Source organism: Salvelinus namaycush, chromosome 18 (assembly GCF_016432855.1).
Source record: "Salvelinus namaycush isolate Seneca chromosome 18, SaNama_1.0, whole genome shotgun sequence".
NCBI classification, from domain to species: domain Eukaryota; kingdom Metazoa; phylum Chordata; class Actinopteri; order Salmoniformes; family Salmonidae; genus Salvelinus; species Salvelinus namaycush.
This window is the reverse complement of record NC_052324.1, coordinates 927,654-941,596: the sequence shown is the minus strand read 5'-3', so window position 1 is coordinate 941,596 and position 13,943 is coordinate 927,654.

The window sequence follows — 13,943 nt, the reverse complement described above, 5'->3', positions numbered from 1 at the left end:
ACATGTTGCTGATCTTCTGAAATTGAGGATAAACATATTCTAGACTATGAAAAAGGGCATGATTCACAAATCAATTCAAATGACATTTAGTTTGGAGAGTATATTTCTTAGTTTTTTAATGTATTACATACAAAAATTAATAGGCAATTTAAGTGACTCATATTTATTAATTTCAGTATCAGTTTAAAGATTTTGAATGATAGCACTCCTGGTAGAACAAAATGTACTCACTTTCTGTCAAGTGTTCACTTTTAGTCCTTATTTGAGTCCTGTTTATAGCACACTGGTCTCATTAACTAGACTTAACATAGTACATGTAAATCCAGGACACTCAAATGAGCATGATATGGTACGTTTGGCATGGTTACATAAGACAGATGGTTACTTAAGGTAGAGTGGGGTGGGTCAGCGTATACCACAAATGCCTAGCAACCCAAAGGTTGCGAGTTTGAATCTCATCATGGACAACTTTAACATTTTAGCTAATTAGCAACTTTTCAACTACTTAGTACTTTTTAGCTACTTTGCAACTACTTAGCATGTTAGCTTCCCCTTCCCCTAACCCTAACCTTAACCCTTTTAGTTAACCCTAACCCTAACCTTAACCCTTTAACCTAACACCTACACTTAACCCTAACCTTAACCCCTAGCCTAGCTAACGTTAGCCAGCTAGCTAACGTTATCCACCTAGCCACCTAGCTAGAATTTTTAACATATCATACGTTTGCAAATTCATAATATATTGTACATTTTTGCAAATTCGTAACATATAATAAGAATTGTAATTTTTAACATATCATTCGAAATGGGAGATGGAAAACCACAAATGAATATATACCATACAACACGTAACATATCATACTGAATGGAGTGTCTCGGATTTACGTAAAGAAAATACAAAATGCTCTGAGACCAGGTTGGTTTATAGAGGTAGTTCGAAAATGTAAAAAAAAATTATGAGATTGTTTGCACTGAAAAGTTGACCATCTGATTCAGGTCTTTGTTTACGGTGAAGGGAGAGGTGAGACAGGAAAAAATATTATTTCCCTGGCTAGTACATGTGTGTACTTCTCTAATGCACATGGTTTACAATGACAGCTTACAGAGGTTGTCTACTGACTGACAATTTTTACATTGAATGCACATTATCAGATTTTTCACTGACACTTAAAGCCTGCTCCACCTTAGACATACTAAATAAGACAATGTAAGGCTGTCATAAGAGAATGTGCTGCTTAACTTGCATGCACTGTGTTCGTGACCCCTGTGTTTTCTGTGCCTGGAGCAGTCACACACCCCCACCCCTTTTACCCACACTGGGCCCCTCCCTTCCTTCCCCATCCTTTTCTGCTGCACCAATCACTCAAAGCTTTGGCGTGTGGCTGTTGACCAATTACCGCAATTCAAGCAAAGCACACCTTATACAATGGAATGACCTCAATTTATACAGCTGTTTGCAAGTTTCCCAAAAAACCCTATGCATGAGACGTCTTGTGGTTCATGATATATACATAGACTTTTTAAGAAACAAATTCTATTGTAATTTGATGGTTTACGTCTCTAACCCTCAACATTGTTCCAAATGCTTTTTTTTAAACACTGAGGCCACCGCAACATACATTAATTTATGCTGCATGAGTATTAGGACTATTGCTGTTATCATTTGGTTTCCAATGGATTATAAATTAGTTGATGTGACAGGCTACTTTAGCCTCTCTTCGGAGCATACTCAGCTTGGTAATGTGACAGGGATGAGAGCACAGCTAGGACCCTGTACCCAGAGCTCAGATAACACTCAGAGGGCACATTAACAAATGGATCTCACCGACTAGTTCCTGAAGGCAGAATATTAATGGAGATTAATCTCATCCATAGAGTGATGCCTTTTCACCAAGTGCTCTGTCTCCTCCTTTGATGGGTGAAACCAGGGGCTCACGCAGTAATGAGAGCCTGTCTGAACTGTGTTGTCTTGCTGTCCACCAGTGGCCACAATTTCAACATTATTTTGTTGCGTATGCACTTGATTTTCACTGGTTCTACAGTACTACTGTAGCCTACCTATTCTGTTCTGGAACCAGTTCAGTGGTCTTTAACCTTCATTAGTTTCTATTTTCTCTTCTAGATAGTAAGTATCTCTAAACTTAAAGAGGACACAACTGTTCTCTATTTTTTTCTGCCTACTGTATTTAATGAAATGATTTGTTGGTTTTATTTATGTAACTGTAAATAAGTAGTGCATGCACTGGAGAGAAAATAAATATAAATATCTATGTATGTTTGCAAATGAATTTGCATGTAAAGATTTTACAAGGAGTTAGGTTTACACAGATCAATAAAAGCTATGTGAAATGGACAAACTTGAGATCATTATCTTGTGTACTGTCTATGGTCTTTGTGGTGTGATAATAAGTAGGTTGTGTTTCTTTGTGGTATTGATGCTACTTGCTTGTCAATTTTTCTTTTGCATCAGGTCTCAAAGTGTTTACCCTACTTTTTACCATGTGAAGACAAGGATTTGGAATCCGAGTGATAAAGTTGTTACATGCAAACCAGAGGCGGCAGGTGGGAGGAGCTATAGGAGGACGGGCTCAAATGGAATTAATGGAGCGGTACCAAAATCATCAAACATATGGGAACCATTAATTCCATTCCAGCCATGACAATGAGCCTGTCTCCTATAGCTCTCTTCACCAGCCTCTGATGCAAACTTATTTACTTGATGTGGTGCCATTAGTGGGGATAATTAGTATGTATTATAAAATATACAGTATTTGAATACAAAAATATAAATATAATATAAAAATATAAAAACAAAAATGTAAGTTACATTTTCCGCTTAAAAAATGCACTCATAGTAAAAGTATTTTTAATGTAGCCTATAAATGGTCTTGATTCCCCATATGACTTTCACACCCCAAATAATACCTTGAGTGTTTGAAAAGGTTAAAACCATACCCGTCATTTGAAGGCAAGTTTTTTTCAGTGTTGTGTCACTGCGATCACAATTATTCTGGCACTTGCCTCTGGCATTGAAATCAAGACAATAATTTAACATCAAGACCGCAATTAAAATATCAAAGGAAACTTTTAGATCCCATGAAAATAAAGGCTGTTGATTACAAATATAGTAGGTCTATTTTTTTGTATGGTAGCCTATGCAGGTAGGGACAGGTTGAATTTAAATGTTCCATTCCTTGAAGATGATGTAGGCTACTAAGTAGGCTACAACCTCTTGATGACAATTGGAGTCAACTGTATAGGCTACTGTACTGTACATTCATACCATTTCTCTTATTTAATCATAAAGTGAGGAGGGTGTGTAATTTTAATACATCACCGATCACCTCACCTTACATCTGTAGGCTTCTCTGATTTCTCCAACCAGTGGTGACTTCTTCCACCCCAAACTCTTGTTTATTGACTTCATTCTAAACTACCATGTGAAGCAAGTCGACAAGGCTGCTGTATCCGATTTGTTACATGTGCATTCAGCCTTGTCTCATAGACTAGACGTAACATAGTAAATATAAATCCGGCACACTGACATTAGTATGATATGTTATGTTTGGTATGGATACATAAGACAGATGGTTACTTAAGGCAAAAACTAAAGTAGGGTGGTTGGTCGGGGGTGGGTTGTACAGCGCAAATGTCTAGCAACCCAAAGTTTGTGATTTCAAATCTCATCCCGGATAACTTTAGCATTTTAGCAACTTTTCAACTAGTTACGACTTTTTAGCTACTTGCAACTACTTAGCATGTTAGCTAACCCTAACTTGAAACCTTTTAGCTAACCCTTCCCCTAACCCTAACCTTAAGCTAACGTTAGCCAATTAGCTAGAATTCGTAACATATAGTACGTTTCACAAATTCGTAACATATAAAAGGAATTGTAATTCGTAACATATCATACGAAACAAATTAATACATACCATATGAAACGTAACATATCATACTAGTGTCTCGGATTTACGTACAGAATAATACGAAAGTGTTTGAGACCTGTCTTCCATTTTTATGGAAAATTATATAACCCCCATGCATAGCCGCAGGAAATATGGTGCTGAGGGCGCTGCAGCACCCCCTAAGGTCGATGTCCGCTCCCCCGTGAAAATCAAATTAGCATAATACAAAAATCACTATAAAAATCTGTCTGTTTAAGATAGAGATTTCTGTTTTTTTTTGTTGCATTGGATCAATCCACCTCAACCGCCTACATCAAGTTTCCGCATCTGCTGTGAAAGGTGACAGAGCTAGAGCAGTGTTTGTCAGCTGACTGAAACTGACAAACTGAAGTCAGTTAGGAGACCGAACTGCAGTCAGGTCAAGACCTTGGTGAGGATGACGGGCACGCAGATGAGCTTCCCTGAGACGGTTTCTGACAGTTTGTGCAGAAATTCTTCAGTTGTGCAAACCCACAGTTTCATCAGCTGTCCGGTGGTCTCAGCATTGGATGCGTCTCAATCCACCGCATCCGCCTATCTCACGCTTCCGCATCTGTGGTGAAAGGTGACAGCGCTAGAGCGGTGTTTGTCAGACCATGAGACATCACGAACACTTACATGTCGGCTGTTTTGCTCACCCACAGGCTTCACAAGACTTGTCTGAAGGTCCACCTTTACCAGTTAAAATAATGGAAGTATATATGAAGACTGTTTAGTGCCAAAAATAAGGGGTTAGATACATGTAATTTGGGGAGCTGGTGACCGTTTTCTCAGTGCTCCTGTCCAGGGTGAACAATTTACTATTAATACTTTACCAACTGTGTTACTTTTGTAACATTTAATTAGGAATCAAACTCAATTCACTAATTTGGCAATTTTTTTCAAAACTTTTGGCCTTTTCATCATAAATGTCGAAACAACAACGGCCACGAGACACAAAAGCCTAGGGCTCACCGAACACTGACACGAACTCTGAACCCCCCGACCTAGCCAAGGTAATGGTGGCTATCGTTAAGTCTGAACAGATGGTGCTGGCTAAGGTGGAGTCACTATCCACTGACCTATCCACACAAATAGCCACTCTCGCCACTGAGGTCAACACAAAGATCGACTTCGTTAAAGAAGACTTGGTGAAACAGAACACCCATCTGAATAGACTGGAAGGCGGCGCAAATACTTACTCTGACAAAGTGGTGACACTGGAAGAGAAGTCAACCGGCTATCATCAGATGTCGTCAAACTTACTTCCAAGGTGGAGGACTTTGAGAACAGGCAGCACTGGGGGAAGGGTTGCATTTTCGGTGTGAGAGAGGGACTTAATCCGTAGGCGGATTGCAGCCTACCCTGTTCATAGCTAAACTGCTGCAGGAAATTCTAGGCCTTGATTACGCCCCCACCCTTGACCGTGCGCACAGAAGCTTACAGTCCGCACCGAAGAACGGGTAGCTGCCCATTCTTCTGTGCTGACAAATTCCATTACCTTCAGGAGAAGGAGGATGCTCTCCGTAAGCCTACATGAGTGGCTCCCATCACCTACGACAGCCAGAAGATTCACATTTAACCTGGACTACACAGCGGCAGTCATGAAGAAGAGGTCAGCTTTCAACGAGGTGAGGGGGCTCCTACATCGCTGTCTGAACACCCAGTTTTGCATTCTCTACCCAGCAGTGCTGAAGATCACTACTCCCTCCGGCGAGCAGAACACATTCGTGGACCCTACCAGGGCCAAAGAATACATCATTGCACACCTACATCAAATCAAATCAAATTTTATTGGTCACATGCACATGGTTAGCAGATGTTAATGCGAGTGTAGCGAAATGCTTGGTCTTCTAGTTCCGACAGTGCAGTAATATCTGACAAGTAATCTAACAATTTCACAACAACTACCTTCTACACACAGTGTAAATAGATGAATAAGAATAAGTACATATAAATATATGGATGAGCGATGACCGTGCGGCATAGGCAAGATGCAGTAGATGGTATATAGTACAGTATATACATATGAGATGAGTAATGTAGGGTATGTAAACATTATATAAAGTGGCATTGTTTAAAGTGACTAGTGATACATTTATTACATCCAATTATTAATTATTAAAGTGGCTAGAGATTTGAGTATGTATGTTGGCAGGAGCCTCTCTATGTTAGTGATGGCTGTTTTAACAGTCTGATGGCCTTGAGATAGAAGCTGTTTTTTAGTCTTTCGGTCCCAGATTTGATGCACCTGTACTGACCTCGCCTTCTGGATGATAGCGGGGTGAACAGGCAGTGACTCGGGTGGTTGTTGTCCTTGATGATCTTTTTGGCCTTCCTGTGACATCGGGTGATGTAGGTGTCCTGGAGGGCAGGAAGTTTGCCCCCGGTGATGCGTTGTGCAGACCGCATCACCCTCTGGAGAGCCTCACGGTTGTGGGCGGAGCAGTTGCCGTACCAGGCTGTGATACAGCCCGACAGGATACTCTCGATTGTGCATTTGTAAAAGTTTGTGAGTGTTTTCGGTGACAAGCCAAATTTCTTCAGCCTCCTGAGGTTGAAGAGGCGCTGTTGCGCCTTCTTCACCACGCTGTCTGTGTGTGTGGACCATTTCAGTTTGTCCGTGATGTATACGCCGAGGAACTTAAAACTTTCCACCTTCTCCACTACTGTCCCGTCGATATGGATAGGGGGGTGCTCCTTCTGCTGTTTCCTGAAATCCACGATAATCTCCTTTGTTTTGTTGACATTGATTGTGAGGTTATTTTCCTGACACCACACTCCGAGGGCCCTCACCTCCTTACTGTAGACCGTCTCGTCGTTGTTGGTAATCAAGCCTACTACTGTAGTGTCGTCTGCAAACTTGATGATTGAGTTGGAGATGTGCATGGCCACGCAGTCATGGGTGAACAGGGAGTACAGGAGAGGGCTGAGAACGCACCCTTGTGGGGCCCCAGTGTTGAAGATCAGCGGGGTGGAGATGTTGTTTCCTACTGTCACCACCTGGGGGCGTCCCGTCAGAAAGTCCAGGACCCAGTTGCACAGGGCGGGGTCAAGACCCAGGGTATCGAGCTTAAGGATGAGCTTGGAGGGTACTATGGTGTTAAATGCTGAGCTGTAGTCGATGAACATCTTTCTTACATAGGTATTCCTCTTGTCCAGATGGGATAGGGCAGTGTGCAGTGTGATTGCAATTGTGTCGTCTGTGGACCTATTGGGGCGGTAAGCAAATTGGAGTGGGTCTAGGGTATCAGGTAGGGTTGAGGTGATATAATCCTTGACTAGTTTCTCAAAGCACTTCATGATGACAGAAGTGAGTGTTACGGGAAAATAGTCGTTTAGCTCAGTTACCTTAGCTTTCTTGGGAACAGGAACAATGGTGGCCCTCTTGAAGCATGTGGGCACAGCAGACTGGGATAGGGATTGATTGAATACGTCTGTAAACACACCAGCCAGTTGGTCTGTGCATGCTCTGAGGATGCGGCTAGGGATGCCGTCTGGGCCAGCAGCCTTGCGAGGGTTAACACGTTTAAATGTTTTACTCACGTTGGCCACGGAGGAGAGCCCACAGGCTTTGGTAGCGGGCCGTGTCAGTGGCACTGTATTGTCCTCAAAGCGAGCAAAGAAGTTGTTTAATTTGTCTGGGAGCAATACGTCGGTGTCCGTGACGGGGCTGGTTTTCTTTTTGTAATCCGTGATTGACTGTAGACCCTGCCACATACGTCTCGTGTTTGAGCCGTTGAATTGCGACTCTACTTTGTCTCTATACTGACGCTTAGCTTGTTTGATTGCCTTGCGGAGGGAATAGCTAAACTGTTTGTATTTTGTTTGTATTCATGTTTCTGGTCGCCTTGCCATGATTAAAAGCAGTGGTTCGCGCTTTCAGTTTTGCGCGAATTCTGCCATCAATCCACGGTTTCTGGTTAGGAAAGGTTTTAATAGTCACCGTGGGTACAACATCACCGATGCACTTGCTAATAAACTCGCTCACCGAGTCAGCGTATACATCAATGTTGTTGTCTGAGGCTGCGGAACATATCCCAGTCCACGTGATCGAAGCAATCTTGAAGCGTGGAATCTGATCGGTCGAACCAGCGTTGAACAGACCTGAGCATGGGCGTTTCCTGTTTTAGTTTCTGTCTATAGGCAGGGAGCAACAATATCGAGTCGTGGTCAGATTTGCCGAAGGAGGGCGGGGGAGGGCTTTGTATGCGTCGCAGAAGTTAGAGTAGCAATGATCCAGAATGCTGCCAGCTCGAGTTGCGCATTCAAAATGCTAATATAATTTATGGAGCCTTGTTTTCAGATTAGCTTTGTTAAAATCCCCAGCTACATTAAATGCAGCCTCAGGATATATGGTTTCCAGTTTACATAGAGACCAGTGAGGTTCTTTCAGGGCCGTCGAGGTGTCTGCTTGGGGGGATATACACGGCTGTAATTATAATCGAAGAGAATTCTCTTGGTAGACAATGCGGTCGGCATTTGATTGTAAGGAATTCTAGGTCAGGTGAACAAAAGGACTTGAGTTCCTGTATGCTGTTATGATTACACCACAAATTGTTAATCGTAAGGAATACACCCCCGCCCTTCTTACCAGAGAGATGTTTGTTTCTGTCGGCGCGATGCGTGAAGAAACCGGGTGGATGTACCGACTCTGATAACATATTCCGAGTGAGCCATGTTTCCGTGAAACAGAGAATGTTACAATCTCTGATGTCTCTCTGGAAGGCAACCCTTGCTTTAATTTCGTCTACCTTGTTGTCAAGAGACTGGACATTGGTAAGTAGTACTCGGGAGCGGTGAGCGATGTGCACGTCTACGGAGCCTGACCTGGAGGCCGCTCCATCTGCCCCTTCTGCGGCGCCGTTGTTTTGGGTCGGCTACTGGGATTAAATCCATTGTCCTGGGTGGTGGTCCAAACAGAGGATCCGCTTCGGGAAAGTCGTATTCCTGGTCGGAATGTTGGTAAGTTGACGTTGCTCTTATATCCAATAGTTATTCCCAGCTGTATGTAATAAGACTTAAGATTTCCTGGGGTAACAATGTAAGAAATAATACATAAAAAAACAAAATCCTGCATAGTTTCCTAAGAACGTGAAGTGAGGCGACCATCTCTGTCGACGCCATCTTGTAGTTCATCCACAGGAGGACAGGCAACATATGACTAACTAGCCATTGTAGGCCATCACTCTGCCCCTTACCCTAGGGGGTATCTACCTCCTTTTTTAATATATTTTTTTTATTATCCTTCAAATATGCATATTGCATAAGATACATTAGAGAACTGAGGTGGTTCCCTCCAGAATCCCTTCCCTATGTGTAAACTTGATTATGTTTGCCCTGGATAGAGCTCTCCTGATGTTTGGTTTAACATGGTAGTATTTTGCTCTAGTCTATGAGAGGTAGATGCAGCCTTCCAGCAGTGGGAAGGCCAGCATAGGGGTCCAAGGTTTTCTTCTGGGTATTTTGTTTTTAGCTGTTTTAAAAATTTTCTTTATATTTTATTACTCTGACATTTTCAACATGTCCCTGATTGAGTCTGTAATACCAACATGTTTCAAACAAGACCACCATAGACCCTGTGCCCAAGATCACAAAGGCAAAATGACTACAGACCCGTAGCACTCACGTCCGTAGCCATGAAGTGTTTTGAAAGGTTGGTAATGGCTCACATCAACACCATTATCCCAGAAAACCTAGACCCACTCCAATTTGCATACTGCCCAAACAGATCCACAGATGATGCAATCTCTATTGCACTCCACACTGCCCTTTCCCACCTGGACAAAAGGAACACCATGTGAGAATGCTGTTCATTGACTACAGCTCAGCGTTCAACACCATAGTACCCTCTGCAACTGGATCCTGGACTTCCGGACGGGCCGCCCCCCAGGTGGTGAGGGTAGGTAGCAACACATCTGCCACGCTGATCCTCAACACTGGAGCTCCACAGGGGTGCGTTCTCAGTCCCCTCCTGTACTCCCTGTTCACTCACGACTGCATGGACAGGCACGACTCCAACACCATCATTAAGTTTGCAGACGACACAACAGTGGTAGGCTTGATTACAGACAACGACGAGACAGCCTATAGGGAGGAGGTCAGAGACCTGGCCGTGTGGTGCCAGAATAACAACCTATCCCTCAACGTAACCAAGACAAAGGAGATGATTGGGGACTACAGGAAAAGGAGGACCGAGTACGCCCCCATTCTCATCGACAGGGCTGTAGTGGAGCAGGTTGAGAGCTTCAAGTTCCTCAGTGTCCACATCAACAACAAACTAGAATGGTCCAAACACACCAAGACAGTCGTGAAGAGGGCAGGACAAAACCTATTCCCCCACAGGAAACTAAAAAGATTTGGCATGGGCCCTGAGATCCTCAAAAGGTTCAACAGCTGCAACATCGAGAGCATCCTGACTTGTTGCATCACTGCCTGGTACAGCAATTGCTCGGCCTCTGACTGCAAGGCACTACAGAGGGTAGTGCGTGCGGCCCAGTACATCACTGGGGCTAAGCTGCCTGCCATCCAGGACCTCTACACCAGGCGGTGTCAGAGGAAGGCCTAACAATTGTCAAAGACCCCAGCCACCCTAGTCATAGACTGTTCTCTCTACTACCGCATGGCAAGCGGTACCGGAGTGCCAAGTTTAGGACAAAAAGGCTTCTCAACAGTTTTTACCCCCAATCCATAAGACTCCTGAACAGGTAATCAAATGGCTACCCAAACTATTTGCATTGTGTGCCCCCCCCAACCCCTATTTTTACGCTGCTGCTACTGTCTGTTTATCATATGTGCTTAGTCACTTTAACTATACATTCATGTACATACTACCTCAATTGGACTGACCAACTGGTGCTCCCGCACATTGGCTAACCGGGCTATCTGCATTGTGTCCCACCCACTACCCGCCAACCCCTCTTTTACGCTACTGCTACTCTCTGTTCATCATATATGCATAGTCACTTTAACCATATCTACATATACATACTACCTCAATCAACCTGACTAACCGGTGTCTGTATGTAGCCTCGCTACTGTATATAGCCTGTCTTTTTACTGTTATTTTATTTCTTTACTTACCTATTACTTACTAACACCTTTTTTGCACTATTGGTTAGAGCCTGTAAGTAAGCATTTCACTGTAAGGGCTACTACACCTGTTGTATTCGGCGCACGTGACAAATAAACTTTGATTTGATTTGAAGTGATGAAGCAACTCTGGCAATCCAGTCCATGCATCCTGGGCTTGACGACTTCCCTATTGAATTTTATAAAGCATTCTCCTCTAAACTATCCCCTATCCTCAGCTCAATGTAAAATTAAATCCATTCTTGTCAGAAACTGCCCCATACACTTACCCAGGCGACTATTTCGGGTTTTGCCTAAAAAGGACAAGAATCTGACTGTGGCTCATACCACCCTATAAGCCTTTTGTGTTGCGATTATGAAATTCTCACTAAGGTCCTATAGCGCCGCTTAGAGACAGTGATGCATAATATAATTAACTCTGACCAAACCGGATTTATCTCAGGTAGTCAATCTTTCAATAATTTGCACCGGCTATTTAATGTTTTTTATTCTGCCCACTCAACTCGACAACCAGAGGTCGTCATCTGATGCTGAGAAGGCTTCCGACCGGGTTGAGTGGGAATATCTATTCACAGTACTAGAGAGATTTGGGTTTGGCCCGTCATTCCTTTCCTGGATTAAGATTTTGTACTTGTTCCCAGTGGCTTCTGTTCGCACCAACAATGTTACCTCCAGCTACTTCCCTCTCCACAGGGGGACAGGCAGGGTTGCTGTTTATCCCCTTTTTTATCCCATTGCCATGGCAGCAGCTACTCTTCCTGGGGTACAAACATATTAAAGCACTTACATTGCAACCTAACAAAATATGTACTCCCCATTAATCAGTTAGCAGAAGGTATTGGGTTTGCTAATTTCCCATTTAAGGTGGAGCATCAGGTCTTCACTTATTTGGCGATAAAGGTCATACGCTCATTTAAGGCTCTGTTTAAACATAACTTCAAAACACTCCTGGATCGCTCTAAGCAGGATTTCATAAGGTGGTCGTCTCTTCCCATTTCATTAGCAGGTCGCATTAATTCTGTTAAGATGACTGTACTACCTCGGTTTTTGTACTTATTCTAAATGATCCCCATTTTTCTGCCAAATTTGATGTTCAAACAACTAGACAGCTACATTTCCAACTTCATTTGGAGTAAGTCAAACCCACGAATGAGAAAGGTATATCTAGAGAGACCAAAGCCTGCAGGCGGGTTGGGTCTTCCCAAATTTTTACACTACTACTGGTCAGCTGTAATGATGTGCGCTGAGAGTCGGGAAGCAAGTTCAGGGAGTGATTGTTTTAATAAATAAACACAACATAATACAAAACAAGAAACACAAACATGAAACAGAAACAATAACACCTGGGGAAGGAACCAAAGGGAGTGACATATATACGGGAGGTAATCAGGGAAGTGATGGAGTCCAGGTGAGTCTGATGACGCACAGTGCTCGTAAACGATGGTGACAGGTGTGCGTCATAACGAGCAGCCTTGTGACCTAGAAACTCAGCAAAAAAAGAAACGTCCCTTTTTCAGGACCCTGTCTTTCAAAGATAATTCGTAAAAATCCAAATAACTTCACAGATCTTCATTGTAAAGGGTTTGAACACTGTTTCCCATGCTTGTTCAATGAACCATTAACAATTAATGAACATGCACCTGTGGAATGGTTGTTAAGACACTAACAGCTTACAGACGGTAGGCAATTAAGGTCACAGTTATGAAAACTTAGGACACTAAAGAGGCCTTTCTACTGTCTCTGAAAAACACCAAAAGAAAGATGCCCAGGGTCCCTGCTCATCTGCGTGGACGTGCCTTAGGCATGCTGCAAGGAGGCATGAGGACTGCAGATGTGGCCAGGGCAATAAATTGCAATGTCCGTACTGTGAGATGCCTAAGACAGCGCTACAGGGAGACAGGACGGACAGATGATCGTTCTCGCAGTGGCAGACCATGTGTAACAACACCTGCACAGAATCGGTACATCCGAACATCACACCTGCGGGACAGGTACAGGATGGCAACAACAACTGCCCGAGTTACACCAGGAACGCACAATCCCTCCATCAGTGCTCAGACTGTCCGTAATAGGCTGAGAGAGGCTGGACTGAGGGCTTGTAAGCCTGTTGTAAGGCAGGTCCTCACCAGACATCACCGGCAACAACGTCGCCTATGGGCACAAACTCACCTTCGCTGGACCACAGGACTGGCAAAAAGTGCTCTTCACTGGTTTCGTGGTTTTGGGGTGAAGGTCGGATTCGGGTTTATCGTCGAAGGAATGAGCGTTACACCGAGGCCTGTACTCTGGAGCGGGATCGATTTGGAGGTGGAGGGTCCATCATGGTCTGGGGCGATGTGTCACAGCATCATCAGACTGAGCTTGTTGTCATTGCAGGCAATCTCAACGCTGTGCGTTACAGGGAAGATATCCTCCTCCCTCATGTGGTACCCTTCCTGCAGGCTCATCCTGACATGACCCTCCAGCATGACAATGCCACCAGCCATACTGCTCGTTCTGTGCATAATTTCCTGCAAGACAGGAATGTCAGTGTTCTGCCATGGCCAGCGAAGAGCACGGATCTCAATCCCATTGAGCACATCTGGGACCTCTTGAATTTGAGGGTGAGGGCTAGGGAAAATTCCCCGCAGTGAAGGGACGGGAGGGAGGGGTGGAGGGATAGAAGGAAGGGGAGGATGGAGGGGTGGAGGGATGGGAGGGAGGGAGGGGGGGAAGGGGTTGTACTGTTTTTCTGTTCTCATATCAAAAATCTATAAATATATATATATTTATTTATTAAGTTACACATATTTTTTTTTTTTTTACAAATGACTCCTTATCTTTCTTATATCTCACAGATAAAGGACAGACACTTCAGAACAACCTTCCTTTTCATTTTGTGGGGGGACTATCTGTTGCTCCATGTAGTGAATCTGTTATTCAATGTGT